Here is a 21,198-nt window from a genome sequence, read left to right as displayed (position 1 = left end):
GTGAAAATAAGGATAACTGTGTTAAGAGAAAAAAATGGAAGAGCAAGTTGAAATCAAGAGCAAAGTTAGTATACAAAAGTCATGTTCTGTATTCTTATATACTTGTTAAAATCAGCATTAAATTTGGCTTTAATCCACCTGGGAACCTAAACAAATTTGGAGAACGTGATTAGTTCATAGACTCACAAAGCAAACAATTTGTGGTAGAAACTTACTGAGCATAGTGCAGAATTTCTTATGCAATACAACACGAAGAAGGCACAGCATAATTTAATTGTCTCTGTCCTATATTAGTAAATGTGAACTCAGAGAATGAGTTTCCCAGGGTTGCATCACATCTTCTTACTGATGTGTAAATGAGACCTTGTTATTGAAAAGGTTGAGGATCATATTCATAGAATCAATAAAATCAAACCACACATGCCTAATGTCATTGGCCATTATGAGTGATGTACAAAACCCAACTATCTACATTTATTCTGACCCAATTTTTTAATATTTTTAAAATGTGAATCTCTTTGTTAGTTTGTAAATTTGAAAATTGATCTGAAATTTCATTATCTGAGAACAGAACCAAGGGTGTAATGTTTCTGCATTAATATGATCTTAATTGTCTTTTACATTTTGCCATTTAATAGATGTGTAATTAATTTCCAAAATGTTAGTTTTTTTGTATTTACACATCTTATACAGGAAATTTAGTGTGAATATAGTTAACAAAACTTTATATTTAGCATGAATTTGTAACTACTTATTATAAATATATTAACGATTATTTCAAATTTTATGAAAATGTTATACAATTGTGTTCATCATAGCTCCTTCTTAAATGGCTGTTTCTACTGAATCTTTATATATACAGTAAAGAAAGTGATTCTAAACAACTAAGATGAGGTCATTATCAATGCAACTGCATATTTAGAAAAATGCCTCAATAAAAATCTTGGGCATTTTATTGCTCTAATTTTTACTCAGAATACATAGAATTTGATGGTTGAAGTGTTAATAACAAAGATCTAAAATTTTTAAAAAACATTTTTCAAGTTAAAGGAGAGAATATTTTTTGTATTTATAGTCAATTAAATATATGTTGATTGACAATGATAGAGAAGAGATACACAACAGTTGCTGATTTTAAGGAGTTTATGACCTGTGGAAAGCACATACATAAATATATACTGTAGTAAAGTATAAACAGCCCCTTCTACTACATCCCTTAAGAAAGGTACAAATAAAATGTCATGGAAAATCAGAGGCAGCTGTGAATTTTGTCTTGGTAAGAGGGAGATTAATCTTGATGGAGACTTGAAAAATAACTCAAATGTTCATATTGTATTACCTTCTTTTTATCTCATATCATTTATTGAGCATTTTCTTTGGGTCAGAGACAGTTTGTGATTACCCATTTAATCTTCATACTCATGCTATATAGAGTAGATGATCTCTTGATCCCCATTTTATAGATGGGAAAACTTAATGCCAATGAGGTTAAGAAAATTTCCCAAGGTCACATAGCTAGTTAAAAGGTAGTGCTAAGAGAAATGTCTATTTAGGTCTTCTGCATTTTGGAAGGAAGTTTTTTGGATTGGGTTATTTGCTTTTTTTGATGTTGTGCCACATGATCTGCTTGTATATTTTGGAGATTAATCCTTTGTCAGTTGCTTCATTGGAAAATATTTTCTACCATTCTATGGGTTGTCTTCTTGTCTTGTTTATGGTTTCTTTTGCTGTGCAAAAGTTTTTAAGTTTCATTAGGTCCCATTTGTTTATTTTTTATTTTATTTCCATAGTTCTAGAAGACATGCACATGGCTAACAAACACATGAAAAGATGCTCAACATCACTAATCATTAGAGAAATGCAAGTCAGACCCACAATGAGGTATCATCTCACACCAGTCAGCATGGCCATCATCAAAAAATCTAGAAACAATAAATGCTGGAGAGGGTGTGGAGAAACGGGAACCCTCCTGCACTGTTGGTGGGAACATAAATTGGTACAGCCACTATGGAAAACAGTATGGAGGCTCCTCAAAAAAACTAAAAATAGAACTACCTATGACCCAGCAATCCCTACTGGGCATATACCCTGAGAAAACTGTAATCCAAAAAGAAACATGTTCATTACAGCACTGTTTACAATAACCAGGATATGGAATCAACCTAAATGGCCACAAACTAATGATTGATTAAAGAAGATTTAGCACATATATACAATGGAATATTATTCAGCCATAAAAACAAATGAAATCGAGTTATCTGTAGTGAGGTGGATGGACCTAGAGTCTGTCCTACAGAGCTAAGTAAGCCAGAAAGAGAAAAACAAATACCATATGCTAACCCATATGTTTGGAATCTAAAAAAATGGTGCTGATGAACCCAGTGGCAGGGCAAGAATAAAGATGCAGATGTAGAGAATGGACTTGAGGACATGGGGTGGGGGTCGAAGGGGAAGCTGGGATGAAGTGAGAGAGTAGCATTGCCATATATCCACTACCAAATGTAAAATCGATAGCTAGTGGGAAGCTGCTGCATAACACAGGGAGATCAACTCGATTGGTGATGATTTAGAGGGGTGGGATAGGGAGGGTGGGAAGGAGTCATGGGAGGGAGGGGATATGGGGATATATGTATAAATAACAGGTGATTCACTTTGTTGTACAGCAAAAACTGGCGCAACAGTGTAAAGCAATTATACTCCAGTAAAGAGCTTAAAAAAAAAGAAGTAAATATGTGGGGTGATGAATGTGCTAATCAACTCAGTGGTGGGAATTCTTTCAAATCATCATGTTATACCATTGAAATGTATTTTAATATTATTAATATGCCTCAATACAGCTGAAAATAAAGAAATATCCAGGATTCAGTAGAAACAAACAAAACAAAACAAAGCAAAAAGGTAGTGCTAGGATTTGGATTTAAGCAATCTGGCTCCAATACCGTGTTCTTAGGCTTTGTGTTATACTCTCTTCCCCACTGTCTTGATTATAAAACTTATTGTTTCCACTTTTCCTTTAGTCTCAGTCTATGAAAATCTGAACACATTCTCTTAAAAATTAAATCTAACCAACCTGGTAAACAAAAGGTCTTAATATTATTACAACCTGCTCTTGAGTTACTGTCTTGTTCTTCCGGTTTATTTCAACTCAAAATTTATTAATGGTGCTCTTTCTTTCTTTCTTTGCTATTCGCCAAACACTTTTTCAAACTCTCAAGGTGTTTCAGCCTTTCGAGGGTTAGGAAACAACTGTATTTAGTAATATATAATGTGTACAGTCATGTGAATGTGTATAGCTGTGGTACTATAACACATCACTTGGGGAAACTAAAAGTAAATTGACTTTGGCTGGTGGAGACAAATGTAGAGAAGAGAGGTTACACTTTCAACTGAGAAGATCAATTGAAATCATCTTTAGGAGAGTTTTGAGGCTCAGACTTATCCTGTAGGCAGGTGTAAGCCATTAGTGTATTTGAATATTTTTGAGATGGTAAGCTTTTTTTTTTTGTTGTTGTTGTTTTTGACAGCATGGCAACTGCTGTTTATGTAAATGTATCCATTGTAAATGAGAGAACATCAGCAATAGGCAGAAGGTTTGTGTCCTCTACTTTGCACATGTGTGTGCGCGTGCACACACACACACAAAGAATTTGCATAGAATTTGAAGGTAGTTGAGGGAAGTTTCTCTTTCTCATCTGTCTTATCTGTTCAGGCTGCTGTAATAAAATAACATAGACTAGGTGACTTATAAACAACACATTTATTTCTCACAGTTCTGGTGGCTCGAAAGTCTAAGATTAAGGCACTGATAAGTTTCAAACATGAATTTTATTGGGAATACATACATTTAGTCTATAGCACCATCTCAACAATAATTATAACAAACCTAATACTTTTTAAGTCCTTATCATGTTCTAAGAATAGTTTTAAGAATTATCTCATTTTACCTTTATAAAAATTTACCAATTAGGTATTATGGTTTTCTCACTACAAGTATCCACTGAAGCAAATGGAGGTTAAAAACCCTGCCAAAGTTCACACTTCAAATAGGGGTTAGAGCCTAGTAAGCTAAAATGATTATCTGTAAAATCTTTGTAAGGTTCTAGAACCTTTGTAACTTTCCAAAATGATCCTATGTGCATTACTTTGAATCCATTGAAAGCAAGACTACCCCAATGCCTTGTCAGTGGGGGATGAATCACCCATCAACTGATTTCCACAAATCAAAGTTCATCCCCAGGACATCTGTAAATGCACAGAGGCTAGACTAAAATTTTAATTAGCAATGAAAAATTTGAGTGGCTATGATATCTACCTTAGTGTAACTAGTTAAAGCTTAGTTAGGAACGTGCTGCAGTTAACCCTGCAGAAGGGTTTTATTTTATCAGAAGGGTCATGTTTAAATTCCTCGTGGAACTATCTTTCCTATATGTTTTAGCATATTTAGTGCATGATCTGTTTTGATTCACCATCTGTCCCCTGAACAGAACATATTGTTCCTGAATCATATTGCTGGTGATTTCTTTGAGGATAAGAAGAGGATTTCTAGGTAATGGTCAGAGATTAAAGGATATTATGTGGCACGTGGAAGTAGATTATTCAATGCGGACATTTTCATGATTCTCTTCCTTAGCAATCCCTAGTAATCTCAACAGGAAAGTGTCCAGTTGTATGATAATAATTTGTCTCTATGAAAACTTCTAAAGTTTGACTAAATTTAATTTAAATTAACAAAAGTGAATATTACAAGTTATGGTCCATTTTTCTTTGTATGCTATCACTATACAAGGTCTTGGGAAATTACTTTGTTTCATATACTAAATTCTTACAACCACACTCAAAATTTGGAATTCTTACTATTTTGAATTAATTTCAACATATAATCCATTTATGGGGCAAGAGTTAAAAATAAAATTAAACATAGAAAAGGAATAAAGAAAAAGTAGAAAAGGGAAAATGTGAAAATGTGTAAAATATTGCCATATGATCAAATGTTTTGTATATCTTAGCCACTGATATTTATTGGATTCAGTATTAAAAGAATATTATCACTCCCACACTTTCACCTGCATCAATGGAAATAGTATAATATGCATCAATGAGCCCTCTATTTTAAGCAGTTTATTATTGAGGAATATGTTAAACTACTTTGCAGATTCTTTCCTGGATGATTATAGAAGGAAAATTTAATAAGGTTATTGCTCATGTTAATATAAAGTCTTATTTTCCAAATTATTCCCCAGTAAAATTTGTTAACAACTTATAGAGATAAGCAATTGAAAGTAATTTGACTCCATAAATCAAAAAAGACATTTATTCTATCAGTTGGTGTTTTCAGGAAAATCAAGGTATCATTCTCACATACAGTTATTTACCAAAGTGTCAGGGACCATCATTTCTCTACTCTCTGACATGTGGCTGTTTTAGTGTTGTTTTTCCTGAGCACCAGTGTTTTGATTAGCTTATAGGAGGCAAAGTTTTCATTCTGCAAACTCTAACTTAGCAGTTAGCAGGAGTAGGGAGCAGAGGCTACTTTCATTGTTTTCCATCATTTGAACAATAATGCAATCAATTTATATCCCACAGTGTTAATCAAGTGACCTTTAAGTGTATTTTCTATTATTTTGTAGGAATGAATTATTAGTGAGGAGTAATTTAATCATTTAATGAGAACCTCAGTCTGTTTCATTGATTTTTCTTAATTAAATTCAGGTGAACTCCTCTGCCCTCAGATAATTCAGCTCAAGAGAGATATTATAATGAACATCTGTGGAGATGTGTGAGCTAAAGTGACTGCAGTTCAGGAAAAAAAAAAAGGAAAAGTAAAGGCTTAGGTAGTATTAAGCAATCTTGAAAGTCTTTTCATTTTATTTAATACATCAAAATTGACTAATGTATGGCTTGTATCGGTTAGATTAGGTAATGCAGCAACAACAAATAACCTTACAATCTCAGTAGCTTCATAAAATGAAAGTTAGATATTTTCTCAGTCTATCTATAGAATGCAAGTGGCAGGTGGGTTCTGCTTTCCATAGTCATTGGCTAACTCAGGGTTGTAGAGGCCGCATCTCAGAACATTTTCCCGTAACTTCTAATGCAGGGGAAAAAATACAAAAGGCAACTAGGTAGTGTTTCTTAAACTTCTGGTTGAGAGATGAGACAGGATATATCTATTTTTTCTTTCATTGGCTAAAACAAGCCACGTGACTTCAAATGGTACAGAAGTTCATCCTACACAAGCATATAGATGTAGCAGAATATTTATAAACATTTAGAATACTTACCACATCGCTTTTAGGAACAGATATTATATCTGGAGTTTCTAACAGGGGCACCCCCTTTTCTTAGGTTAAAAGAAAATTCAGTATTGGCTAATGGGATCTCAAAGACACTTGAGTACTGGAAAAACTCCTTAGAAGATTTGGCTGATTTTAAGATATCATCTGGCACTATATTTATTTTCTTCCACCATTCTTTTCCCTCCTAAATGTGGTGAAAAAAGGATTATGACTTCAAATTTAAGAAATATCTTCCCTATCATTAGTTTTTTAATCATGTGCCCATTAAAAATTTTATACATATGCATACATATATCTATATCTGTTTATATATATTTATAACCTAAATGTTTTCTGATCATATATTTTTTCATAGTATAATGTTTTATATGCTATGTCCCAAGTGGATCGTTATAAAGACTTTAAGCTTGGGTTTGCAGTTGTACTCAGGGATAGGTTCTTTGATCTTTGAAAGGGATAGAAGAAAATATCACTACCTGTTTCAGTTTGTTTCAAGAATGAAATTGGGTAACTTGTACTTGAAAGCTATGAGCTTAGAGTCAACTCAAGTGATGACATTCAACTTTATTTTTTCATTCATCAGTTGATAAAAGTAAAATTAAAAAGCTGGAAATAATCTATGGGGGAACCTTCCTTACCATACATGTGATTCACGCATGTTTTTCTTGTTCCTACTCCTATGTTCATTGTAGAATCAGTAGTGTCAGACTTTCTTTTTGCTGACATCTGCTTTTTTGTTTTTTTCTCTCTTTTTCATTTTTTGTTAGGAAGTGTTGGCATCATGTAGGTTTAGTACAAACCTGACTTATTCAATCATAATTTTCAGCACCCTGAATTGTGATTTCAATGTCTTTTTTCTGCCTGAGATGTTTATAAACAAATACTTTCTGTGAGAAGTTCCATTCTACTTTTCCTACTCCTTATATGTGGAAATCATTTCAAAATTCTTCATCGTGAAAGGTGATTTATAAATATTTTCTAAAGATCACATTTTCCCAGGAACTGCACTAGAGGTGGAAATGTTATGGTTTAAAATTCAGAACAATGCTTTACTTAGCATTGTAACTTTTCAGAGAAGAGCATAAATATGATTTCTTTGCTTTTCTCTATGAGATAGCCATTTTTACAGCTGTCACAAAATTAGATTTAAATTCAGCATACGGAAGTTTTGTGTTCACAGCGAGCTATGCTTATAATACATATCTCATCCTCTGAAAATTCAACTCCCTCTGCATTTTGAGCATCTGAATGCAAACATAGGAAGTATATGAAATGCACCACTGTTTTCTTCAACTCCATCAATATCTAATTTATTTAGTGTGAAAATTTTTGAAAAAAATATATTTAAGGACCTTTAAGTATTAATTATATATAAAGCTATTTTAAATTTTAGGGGCCTTAAGTAAACTGTATCAGGTGAAAACTGCACCAATATTGTAGCACACAGAAATTTCCAAGATTTTATTTGCTTTTGAAGAAATTGGAAAACAAAACAAAATGCTGCCGACAACTATGAAAATTGTAATGTTTTGCCTTGCTTGAAAGCTAACAAGTTAACTTGCCACAGTGTCATATATAGTGGCAAAGATATGAGACTTCTGGATCAGAGACAAAGGATTTTATTAAAGCACCAGTAAATACCGTGAGCTTCATAGTTAAATCAGTTCTTATTGCAGAAGTTGCCCTCCAATACCACAAGACAAAGTAAAATACCACTAATGGATACTGTACATACAGTGACTTTGTATCAGAGTTGAGGCACCACAAACTTAGGAAACCCCAATATTTTAAATGAAGACTTTCAGGAAATATGCTTAACATTTTCCCCAAACGGAGACATTATTATTTATTATTTACGTAAGGAAATTTTCTCTCTGCTCCAGAGGGAGATACTGTCTGTCTTCCAATGCTTGTTGTTATACAAACATCCTTATAAAGATATTCTAAAATAAAAGCTTAGTGTTGTGCCTAGTCATATTGGAGGTAAAGGAGATAAAAGGGGAAAAAAAAGAATATTGATCTTGTCTTTATTTAAGACTTTGATATCTTGTTCATCATAGAATTTTTGCATTAATTTTTATAAATATTTTAATGTTGAATTATAATTTATCTTAATGAATTTTTTGCACCTAAGATTAGTGCCTAACTTACTTTATTTCTGACCCTGTTAATGCTGATATAAAATTCAGAAGTGCCTTGTCATCTAACAAGCACAAACTAAATTTCTTGCTTGTTTTTTGCTTCAAAATGCATCTAACAGATAATGTTAAATTCTGTAAAAGGCAAATTTGTACTAAGACCCAAATGCATTCTTCCCAAGGTATACTATTTTCTTTTCTTTTCAATATGGAAGTTAAATATTTTGGTGTTTGCCTAAATACTGTAATCACATAATGTGTCCATAGAAATATAGTATACTGATACAATTGTCATATATTCTGTTACTTGTCATATGTGATCAGCTTGTGATGCTGAAAAATACAAGTCTTAAAATACTTCCAAAAGATCATTTTCTAGATATATCACATTATAAATCATAATTCATGTCAGGGATTCTAAGAAATATGACAAAATCTAGCTGGTTTAGATGGTTCTCAGATGTTCCCAGTACTTTTAGTGGGTAAAATATAAGTGGGACACAAATACCTGTTTTTTGAGAAAGCATGAGCTCTGGACTAAGCCTTTTTATGTACTTCAGGAATTATGAGCATTCTTTTGCCTCACTAATACAGTTTGATATTTTCCCAAAGCCCATAATAGTGGCCTCAGATGTCCTTACATTTGGGAGTTAAGTATATACCTTTGAGTTTTAAATTATTTTAAAAGGTAAGCAATAGCCATGGCAGAGATGAACATTCTTAGTAAATTTTCTTGTTTTATAATAACATAAAATCTTCTTTCCCTTAACGCTATTTTTATTGTAGTACATATATGAAGCAAAAAATTTACTGACTAAATAATTTTAAGCATACAGTTCAGTTGTTTAAGTACATTCATTTTTTGTGCAATCATTATCACCATCCATCTCCAGAATTTTTTTCATCTTGCAAAACTGGAACTATAATCATTAAACAGTAACTTCACATTTCTTCCTCCCACCCCAGCTACTGGCAACCACCATTCTTTCTTCCCTTTGATTTTGACTGCTTTAGATACTTCATGTGAGTAGAATCATACAAGATTTGTCTTTTTTTGACTGGCTTATTTCACTTAGCATAATATTCTCAAGATTCATCCATGTTGTAGCATATTTCAGAATTTCCTTCTTTTTTAAGGTTGAATAATATCCATTGTGTCTATATAACACATTTTGTTTATCCATTCATCTATGGAAGGACACGTGGGTTGCTTCCACATTTTAGCTACTGTGAACATGGGTGTATAAATATGTCTTGAGACCCTGTTTTCAGTTCTTTCGGGTATGTACCCAAAAGTTGAATTGTTGGATCCTATGTTAATTCTGTGTTTAATTTTCTTAGGAGCCACCATACCTTCTTCCACAGCAGTTGCACCATTTGACATTCCCACCGAGTACACAAGGGTTCCAGTGTACTATGTCATCACCAACACTTGTTATTTTCTGTTTTGTTTTGTTTGTGTTTTTTTTTGCTTTGTTTTTAATAGTAGCCGTTCTAATGAGTGTGAGGTGCCCTCCTAACCCTATTTGTAAAAGACCAAAAGCAACTCTACTCCAATAAAAATTAATTTAAAAAAAAGACCAAAATACAATATAATCAAACCACTGTTCTCTTTCTAACATTATTTAGAATATGGTAACCCTTTTTTAAGGCAGATATTATGAAAGTATAGGGTTAGAAAGAGAAAAGATAGATTGGAGCTGCTGACAATTTATTCATTTTTTAAAATACGCTAGGGGACTGGTATGGCCATAGTCTAATGTGTATTTAGATTAGATCTTGTTCAAGGTTAATTTGATGTCATGTTTATGAATTACCTGAAGTAGCATATCTACGGATGGTGATAGGAATACCTGTATTTCTTACAGATTATACATTTAGAATTATGGGGAGCTTAGAAAGCCATTGAACCCCCTTTCCTATCATGATGTCCATACCTCAGTTTTTCTATATATGTTCTCAGTTCCACTGGAGAAATTTGGCTTCATTATTTTTAAAATTTATATTATTTTGTATTGCTGTGTAGCTCATAATAAGGAAATTAAAAAAATGTGTGCAATCCTGCTGCAAATTGTGACGCATCCATTTAATATGAGCTGAGAGAGAAGTTGCTTCCCCTTTATTTTATTCTTATTATTGAAGTGTTCTCAACATTTGGATCCCAAGTCTAAAGACTTTTGTTCTTTATAGTAATTTTTTGTATAAATGTCTTGAATGGTTTTCATGAGAAATAAATTTTGCTTTTCCCCTGGACCTCAGTTCTGATTTTGACAATCAGAAACCATTTTAAGAGACTTCCTTGGTGGCACAGTAATTAAGAACCTGCCTGCCAATGCAGGGGACGTGGGTTCAATCACTGGTCCAGGAAGATCCCACATGCCGCGGAGCAACTAAGCCTGTGTGACACAACTACTGAGCCTGCACTCTAGAGTCTGCAAGCCACAACTATTGAACCCACGTGCCATAACTACTGAAGCCCATGTGCCCTAGAGCCTGTGCTCTACAACAAGAAAAACCGTTGCAATGAGAAGCCCGCACACCACAATGAAGAGTAGCCCCCTCTTGCTGCAATTAGAGAAAGCCTGTGCACAGCAACAAAGACCCAACACAGCCAATTAGTAAACAAACTAATTAATTAATTAAAATAAAAAATAAAATACATAGACACTGGAGATACTACTGTAGAAAAACAATAACAACAACAAAAAAAACATAGTCCTACTATCATGAAGAGAATAACTTAGTGAAGAAGATAGATATTTACAAATAATCACCCCCAAATTATTTAATTACAAACTACGGTGGGTGCTGTAAAGGGAAAAGTCTATAAAAAAGATAAGGTACCATTAAAAAATATCTGCTGTTTGGAAAGAAAATTTTAAGTTCCTTCATATGATCATAGCTTAGGCAGAGATATTGAAATTATATCCAGTTTTACTTACAATATATTTCTATTTGGCACTCTGGGAACCTGAATGTGGAGATAATCAATACACTTAGATATCTTATAAGGTTAATAAAATAATTTTTCTTTCCTATAAAATTTTGCTTTTCCTTTTTAATCTAAGTCCCATTTAGGCTGCCAAGCTCCAAACGCCTGCTGTTGGCTTACCGCCAGTTGTAAAGTACTTAATGATGAGAAACAGCAGGAAAAAGAAAAACAAGCAATGAGTGACTACCCATAACCCTGTTTCTCTAATCCTTGATTCCAGGAAAGAAAGGAATCTGTCCAAACTCATTATAGAAAACCACAGAAACTGGGAGGCTTCACATACCCATCTCCCAACAACTGTTATATTGCTTACATCTCTTCCATCTTTCTGAAAGGCCTAAATGTAGGTAATCACTTAATATGTTGTTCATCGTTAGTATGTAGTTGCAAACTGAATATATCTGTACTAAGCTTTCTATTGTACAAGTTAGGACCAAGCTTATTGTCAGAACCAACATGGTCTTAGTAATGCACTTTTCCAACTTAATTAAGGTGTTTGTTTTCTTTTCAAAGTTATAATATTTTCCGGTTTGCCTGTTTGGAATTAATTTCAAGCAGATAAGTATTCACAATATATAGAATATTCTTATCTACTGATACATCTACCTCAGTTCCCTTTTTTCCTAAACTTTTCCTTGAGAACTCAATAGTCTGCTCTTGCTCCAAGGATGATACGTAAAAGTCTCCAGATGTTTTCCACTTTCCACACTAAAACAATATTGTGTACTATTTAAATTTGTTATTCTTCCTTATCTTCATAGATAGAAGTGCTGTGAATATGTATAATAAATAATTTAACAAAAACAAGTAAATAGAGGCTAAGGAACTAACTTTTAATGAGCTTCTGATTATGCATCATGCACTGTGCTTAATGAGGCTTGTCACCTGAACCCCCTTATTCTAGTCACTCTACGAGGTAGGCATATTATTCTTATTTAACATGGAGAAACTGTCAGTGGTTCCTAAATCAAGTCCTAACAGAATATTTGACTTGGCAGTTTTTTAAGATACTTAAATTGTGTTTTCTGGTTGCTTTATCGCTAAAGGAAGATTCTTTTCCTACCTCAGTAGTACTTTCACTTTTTACCTGTGGTTTCATCAGTTATTATTAGAATTTGTTTTTCTTCCTTTTTTTAAATTGCATTCTTGCTCAATCTCAGGCAAAATTTTAGAAGGTAGTTCACCATACTTTATTTTCCATTATTTTCTTCATCCTCCAGCACCAAACTAACTTATTTGTTCAAAAGAAATACATATTTATTTTAACTCTAGCTTTCTGAAGAAAGGTTCTGTCATTAGGTCACAAGAGAGACAAATGTATATTTCTTAAGTCCACATGTGAAGTGAATAGAAGCTTAACCAGGTATGGTAGCTTTGGGAATAAAAAAGAAAAATGTGACAAATTAATGCACATTCAAAAACTACTCAAATGAGAAAAACGTACAGTATACATGATATTTCAACATGCTTTATCTCTTCATTCTTAAAGTTCTGAAGTAGGTATTATTATATTCAGTGTTCCTTTCTCTCACCCACTCCACTTTTCCTTCTAACTCCACATACCATTAATCTTTTCATTCTGCAGCTGTTTCACAATGTGTTTACTTCTGTTACTCATTTCTGTTGCCTTGAATTCAAGTATTTATTTGCATTGGCAGTCCCACTGTAGGATTTTCAGCTCCCTAAGATTGTGTTCTGTGTGCTCAGGACTTATTCCATAGTGGCCATTCAATATGTATTTATTGAGTTAAAATGAGTTTCAGAGATCAAGAAACTGAGTTTCGCAAAGAAGGAAACACTTGTTAGGTGACAGTGCTGAACTATGGACTCAGGTCTTCTGACTTTTAATTTCATAGTTTTCTACTTCAATTTCAATACTTTCTATTTTCCTTTAATAAATTTCAGTGACCAAACCTTTCATGATGTTATCAAGCAAAGTTTCTTCTTAGTCACACTCAGATGTCCTGTCAGTAATCATCACTATTAAACTGTATTGGTTTGTAATTATTCAGTTCCTTAGATAATTTTCCTCTTAAAAGCATAAAATCACAGATTCTTTTTTTGTACATAAAATCCATTCTGTTGGAATTTTTTAAAATTACATGAAAACACAGGTCAAAAAAACTCTGAACATTAGAGAAATTTGCAGAGAAAGGTATATTTTACATTAGTGCACTAAATTTAATTTATTGGAATGTAGTTTATCTTATATAGAAACTAATACATATTTTAGAATATAATTAGAATAATTGACTTGTGCAGTGCATAGGTTCTTTTCTTACATCTTATGGCATTACAAGCTTAACAGAATCCTTGTAAATCATCTAATTTGGTATTTATGAACCTAAACAATCTTGAAAACATGACATACATTTCCTTTCATGGGTCCCAAATAAGATGGTAGAAGAGATAGTAAAAAGAATATGGCTATGATCATTTGATCCATCTGACAACCATTATTTGAGCAGCACTGACATATAACTAACCTCTCTTGCATCCCCACTACTTTTGAACACTAATGATTGTGAACTCACAATTTTCAATGGCATATCTTTCCCTATTTGAACAACTCTAAGTAGAAGCCATGTTATGTTGAAATGTCAAGTTCTTATGACTTCCATCTAGTGATTCCCATCGTTCCATTTGATGCCAAACAAAATCAGTGTCATCTTTTTTTACATATGACAGATGAAGGCCTTTCAGATATTAGAAAACATTTCGCATAGTCTCAGTGTCTATTACTAAATCTTTCCTTCTACAGAGAAATCATTGTTTGTTCTCTTAAAATAATCATGAATCTTGGCAAATTCCTTTGTTGAATTCTTACTTAGCAAGTGAGATGCAGCCAAAGAAAAAGTATCTCAAGCTGAAAAGGCAATGAGTGACTAAAGAGAACTTCTCATCTTACTAGATGAAAGTATTATCTGAAGGAAAAAAAGAAATGCACAGTATAAACTAATATGTCTTTAAAGATTGTCTCATCCCCCAATTTTATGTTGTCATTGTTGTTGTTATAATTATTTATAGCTTAGTTACAGAGGATTGAGTTAAACACATTTCTTATTCCTGTAATACTGTTATCAAAATTCTTTGCAAGAATGCAAAACCTCTTTCTTGTCTGGATGCAGGTAGTTATGTATGAATACGTGTATATTGAATTACCTTTTATCTTCATTCCATACTCCCATGTATCTCCCCACATAAGGAACTGCTCAAATGTTTGTTACATCTTCTTTTTTGTGTCCTTATAAAATATGGAGTGATATATTGTGATTATATGCTTTTACATAAGTGGTATTGACAAAAGTCATATTGTGCTGTAGATTTCTTACTATTTCTTACACTTAACTCAGCACTCTGATTTTAAGCTTTGTCCACACTCTCAACCTTGGCTGCACGACCTTCCATGAAACATCTAGTATCCTAGGCCATTGCAGACCAACTGGATAAGAATCTCTGAGGGTAAGGTTGGAATATCAATATTTCTTTTTAGAAAGCTCTTCAGGTGGTTCTAATGCCATACTGTATGTTTTCATATAGTATTAAGCCATGGTGGTACCACTGTAAGATACCTGGATTGCCTTCGCCTCCCTGCTACCACAAATAACCCTGTGATGAACATTTCACCCATGTAACTTTACGGTCTCCTTGTACTTAGAAATGTGATGCTGGGTCATTGGTACATACACATGTATTCTTTATTTGACCAATTATTTCTAATGTTTTCTCCCAAATGGCCATTCCTTGTTATAGTCCCACTAATAATGTATTGAAATTACTGTTAAAATTTGCCAAATCATGGCATAATCAAAATTTCTAAAATTTTCCAGAGAAGCTAAGCATTTCCCAAGATGATACTGTAAGATAATGGCAGAAATAAAATTTGAGTTTAAATATTCTTCACTCTAAACCACAGATTTTTTTTACCATATCAAAGTATCTGTAAAATAATAAAGTTTTTTTTTCTTTTTTGGTTTGATTCTGTCATTGAGCTTCTGTTGAAATAAAATGTCAGTTATAAAACTAAATTTCTCTGAACTTATCGGAAATTGCTGTTAGTAAAAATCACGGAAATTTTTTGTATCTTTCAGATTACATATCCTGCTATTTTATATTACTGTGACTGTTTCATAGGATGCTGTATACTATCTATCTATTATCTCTATATCTCTCTATCTAAAATTAAGTCCAGTAGTGATCATGAGGAACTAAATATGATCCTTCAACAGTTAGAGATGAGAAAGTGCAAGACTTTCCCCCTCCATATTAGTTTTCTATTGCTGCATAACAAAATGCCACAAACAATAGCTTAAAACAAGAACAAATTTTTTTTTTTTTTTCTCACAGTATCTGTGAGTCAGGAATCTGGACATGACTTCGCTGGATCCTCTGCCCAGGGTCACATCATGCTGACCTAATTGTTGTCTAGGGAGGCAGGTTCATCTTCCAAGCTCACTAGTTGTTTTTATAATTCAGTTAGGACTGAGGTTCTCAAATCCTAGAGGATGCTCACCATTCTTTACCATGTGGTACTCTCTTCAGCATGGCAGCTTGCTTCCTTATGGTCAATAGGAGAGCACCTGCTGCTGCTTACACTCTTCATCTCTTCCAAGAGCTCAGCTAATTAGATCAGGCACACCAAAGATACACTCCCTTGTGGTTAGTTCAAAGTCAGCTACCTGGGAGCCATAATTACATCTGCAAAGTCCTTTTTTTGCCATAGAACACAAAGTAATCACAGAAGTGATATACTTTCATATTTACAGGCTCTGCCTATGCTCAAGGGGAGGAAATTATACAGGAAGTTTACAACCCATGTAGAATATTCTAAATGAGTGGGATACATTTTTCTATTTTGTTTGTTATTGTAGCCATAGGGTGATGGCCTAACATGATGCCATTACTGAATATTTGCTGGATGAATGACTCAAAGAACCTCACCATAGCTACGTAATTTTGCAACTATGTGAGAAAGTATTTATTACTCAAAAACATTCATTTTCACACAGTGCTTTTAGAGTATTAAATGCAGAGTATTGAATTTGTTAGGAGATAGCAGTGTTCTACTAATCTACTAATGAGTTCTGACCGAATCCTAACTTTTTGGCTTAAATTTTATATTGTTGGCATTTCCTATTGACTCAGATCACAGATGGTGCCACAGCTGTTACACCTTGGAGACTCTAGGATCCTTTGAGGGATAACATCTGTGAAAGCTAATGTTATTTTCAAAGGAGTTTCCTCCTTCATAAATTGTTAAATTAGATCTTAGGGAAATATACCATTTCTATTCTTTAGCTAAGAGTAGGGCCTAGGATTACATCATGAATAGTCACAGGACTTGGGCTAGATTGATGTTGTACAGTGAAACTTTGGAAAATATTTAAGTCATTTCTTTGAAAAAATATATTTTTAGGCTTTAGAGGTGTAAGAAATTGCATACTTTAAGGAAGCAAAAATGCTCTTTGATTTAAATGAAGGACGTGAATTTGATTAGCACTAACTTGAATGGTGATTTTTGAATTTTTCTACAAGCAGTGTGATTTTAGAAGTGGAAAGGGTTGATTATAAAACAGAGCTGTGTTAATACATAGCAAAGAAACAGTGGGTGAAGACAATGAAACCTGAAAGATGAAGATGCAGACCACATGTCGTTTATTAGGAATTTGGCTGATGTGATAGTGAAGAAGCAAACAACAGTCAGAGGACACAGAATTGTGGTAAGCATCTTTCATGTTCCAGATATAGGGCACAATGTGGATGAAACTGTAAGAGATTATATTGAGTTTAAACTTTTAGACTTTTACCTCTGCAAGTTTCATCACTCAAACTTTGAAATGTCAACCTGCTCCTCAGAAGATTTTGACTCTACAGAATAGACATATTCAGGATTTGTACCATGCACCTCAAGACATGATTCATTTATTTTAAGTATTATATTACATGAAGCCATTGATAATACCTACATAAATCTTCATGATTAACCTAAAAGCTAATGTATCATACGAGAAATTAGTATCTAGTTAGCTTTAATTCTTTTTAAAAAAAATGCTATTTGGATTATTTTAATAAAGTTAAAATTTGTTACTTTATAACATGCATGAAGAAACCAATAGAACTCTGATTTTTGGTTTGGTTTGCAAATCATTACTGAGGGGTAAAGAGGCAGAAAACTATACAATTAAAATAATATCACAATTCCAGTTGTTGTAAGGGCTATGAGGAAATGATGTAGTGTTCTGTGAGAGGATATAAGTGATGCTTAGGATTAGAGAAAGGAACCCAAGGGAATGACATTCAGGCTCAATGTGAAGAATGAGTAAAGCCAATATCTCAAAAGGCTGTGAGAAGCATAAGAAGGGTGATAAAGAGAGTATTTTAAACAGTTGGAACTACATGGTCAAAGACAAGTGAATTTGGTACTTTTGAGGAACTATATAAAAAATTCTGGTGCATTGGGAAAATAGAGTGAAAAATGTGGATATACAACAATTTAGAAATAAGACTTTGCTGTAGGACATTGTAAGTTATGTTAAAAGTTTTTAACTTTGTTGTGTGAGCAATGGGAAATAACTAAATAGTTTGGGAAAGAGACAATGCATTGGTGTTGTGTGACAGAAGCAAACCTGCATTTTCAAAGATTCTAGTGACCAAGAATACATGGGAACAGTGACTGAGAGGAAGTTATTTTAGTGGTCTAGGGAAGAGATACTGGTGGCTTGGGCAAGGGTGGCCAGAGAGGAGAGGTAGTGACATGATGCATTTGATATGTATTTGGGAGGAGAATTAATAGAATTTAGAGATTTTTAAATCCATGTGTATGTGAGTGAGTGATGAAGAGTTCTCAAGCAAGAGAATAGAGTTGAGGGAAACTTCCCATTCATTGAAATGAATGATGGAAGAGAAATATATTTGAACCAGGAAATATTAGTTTTGTATATTTTAATTTCAAGGTACTTTAAAGATATCTAAGTGGCAAAATTAAAAAAAAACCACAAAGAGTAAGATACATGGATCTGGGATTTAGAATAGAGAAATGTGAGCTGGGATTATAATCTTGGAGCTCTTTGAATATGTCCAAGAATATGTCCAGAGGCACTGGAAAGTATAAAACCTACAATAGTCAGATCTAAGAAATGGGAAATAGAAAAAGCTCCCAGAGATGTAAGAGTAAGACTGGCAGAGTATGATATCATAAAAATGAAAAGAAGAGAGTTTTTTGGGAAGAAAGGTGTGCCAACTGTCAATTATTAAGGTTAAATTTTATAATTAGATAGAAGAATGAGTCCAGGAAGAATTTAATGCAATATGCAGTTTTTGAGTTAAGAGTCTAAGTCTTATTTTTCTTTATTTTCATCACTTCTTTTAGAGCTTGATAAATGGTTATTAGACTAAACTGTAAAAACGGTTTGTAATCACAAAGCTTCTCCTCAGATCATCTCTCTTATTTCTATGTAAGGGAAAGTACTAGCATATGCTACCTTTTAGCTTATTTGTTTATTAGTGAGTGATTTTAATCATGCTAAAATATTCACAATTAACAATGAGACCATAAGGTCTTTGATGTTTAATGTTGTATTTCTATTCTATGATGTAATTGAACACTCCTATAGTACACAGTGCAAGTGCTCAATTTTGCATATCATCTTTTAAGTACAGTAAGCCCAGTTTAGTTCTCACTTAAATTCATAGTGATTCTGACCCTGGCTGGTTTTTGTTATACATAAGTTTCTTTTGCCATCAAGCAGGAAACACTTTTTATTCCCTATAACTTAGTACTTCTGAAGAATTAGACTATATTTTAATAACCTTTTGAATAATCATAACTAACGCTTTGTAACTCAAAGATTTTTATATTACCAAAAACCAATAAATATTTCCATGTCTATATCTGGTATAAATAAATGATGTCAGTCAGCTTGCTGTAACATTTTTTTTTAATAAAAAACTTTTTTTGGCCACACCCTGCGGCATGTGGGATCTTCCCTGACCAGGGACTGAACCTGTACCCCCGCTGTGGAAACATGAAATCTTAACCTCTGGACCACCAGGGAAGTCCCACTGTGACATTTTTAAAATGTCTAGATCTTCTTTTGTAGCTACAATTATTATTACTATTATTATTATTATTTTGCCAACTCTAATTTGTTCATTCTAACTTGTATTTTTTCTTTATAAGGGCTTCTATTTTTCCCTTTGCTAATCCATATTCTCTGCCTCCTTCCAAGTGTTGACTAAAATGTATCCAATCTTAGGAATTATTCAAATTAGGTCCTCAATCCTGACATTAATTCTTTTATTGTTTATGTACTCAGGTTAGGCGTTTTAAAATGTTCACTCCGATACATTGAGTTGTAAAGTAAATCAAATGACTTGTTGGTAAATTAGAGTGTATGTATTGTATTCTTGATACTCTTCTTACTTCTTCAGCACTGTTGAGATGCAAGGCTCCAGAGGGTACAATTCTATTACATGTGAACAGGGTGTCCTAGTACTGTATTACCTCCTATTGCCAGTGTAACAAGTAGTTGTATTGAGGTTAGTAAATACTGTGTATTACTCATTTTTATGTTCCTGAATACTTGACTATAAAAAATACAGTCAACTTTCACTATATTGATTTTTGGCCCTTCATTTTCTATGTGCTAATATATTTTTGATTTATGATCGTCAATTTTTATTTTACTTTCAGTGAATCAAAGTGTAAATACCTTAATATCTTTACATTCTATGCTATTTCTCAGATTCTTTCACTGAGAAATAAAAGCAGCATGTCTCCTTAGAATAGTGTTATGGTATTAAGCACCTAACCTGTGCTCAATAGCTGCTGGTTGAAAGAATGACTAAATTAATTATTGTAGTGGAAAGACAGCATATTATAAATCTGGTGTAACTGAATTCTGCCCTACTAACTGTGCCTGTGTGACCAAAAGCAATTTACTTTATATTTTTTGGAATTGGCTTTATCATCAGTAAAATTAGGATATTCATTGATTCATTTAACAAAGTTTTAAGTACTTTCTCTGGGCCATGAGCTATTCTAGAAACTGGACATCTAAAGTGAACAAAACAAGCTAAGTGGATGCTTTTCTGAGATTTACATTCTAGTCAGAAGAAAAGCTGGCAATTAATAAATAAATCAAAATACAATATTTTGAATTTCACTTATCCATTTCAGAAGGATTTATTAAACAACCATGTGCAGAAATACCATTTTACTTTTGGGTTAGATACCAAGATGTATAAGATACTGTTGTTGCTTTCAGTCAGTTTATATTTTAGTAGGAAATATGTCTCCATAATTACAATACATAACAAAACAGTAAAAGCTTACATGATAGCAGTAAAGATAAAAGTTGGGGGAATTCAAGAAGAAAGGGGACCATTCTGACTACTTGAAATAGGGCCATGTAATTTCATATTCCCTTGTAATAGTAAGATAAAATATTTTTGATTGACACTTGCACAAATACTCATGGAAATTATCATAAAGAAAGAAGTCCAATATTCCCATAATAAATTTTGTAAGGCCACCGAATCTTAAAACCCTCTGATTATATTCCACCACACTGGGTTTTTGCCTTGGCCTTAGATTTGACCTTCAAATTTCCACATAGTCCTGTTATTTCTCTGGTTCATTTCCTACCACTTTCCCATCATCCATTCCATCCAGGCCACCCCAACCACTGTTTTGGGATTCTTCTACCCTCCCAGTATACTCTTTTTTTTTTTTTTTCTTTTTTAATTTTATTTATTTATTTATTTGATGCTT

At 33.2% G+C, this 21,198-nt stretch overlaps 1 protein-coding gene across 2 annotated transcripts in view; it reads left to right on the top strand.

The window, feature by feature from the left end:
* CSMD3 (CUB and Sushi multiple domains 3) overlaps positions 1-21,198 on the top strand; it is a 1,219,369-nt gene that overhangs the window by 280,721 nt on the left and 917,450 nt on the right. The gene's annotated exons all lie outside the window — the stretch shown is intronic.

Source organism: Hippopotamus amphibius, chromosome 5 (assembly GCF_030028045.1).
Source record: "Hippopotamus amphibius kiboko isolate mHipAmp2 chromosome 5, mHipAmp2.hap2, whole genome shotgun sequence".
NCBI classification, from domain to species: Eukaryota; Metazoa; Chordata; class Mammalia; order Artiodactyla; family Hippopotamidae; genus Hippopotamus; species Hippopotamus amphibius.
The sequence above is the reverse complement of the archived record's forward strand: the minus strand, read 5'-3'. Positions and strand labels throughout refer to the sequence as shown.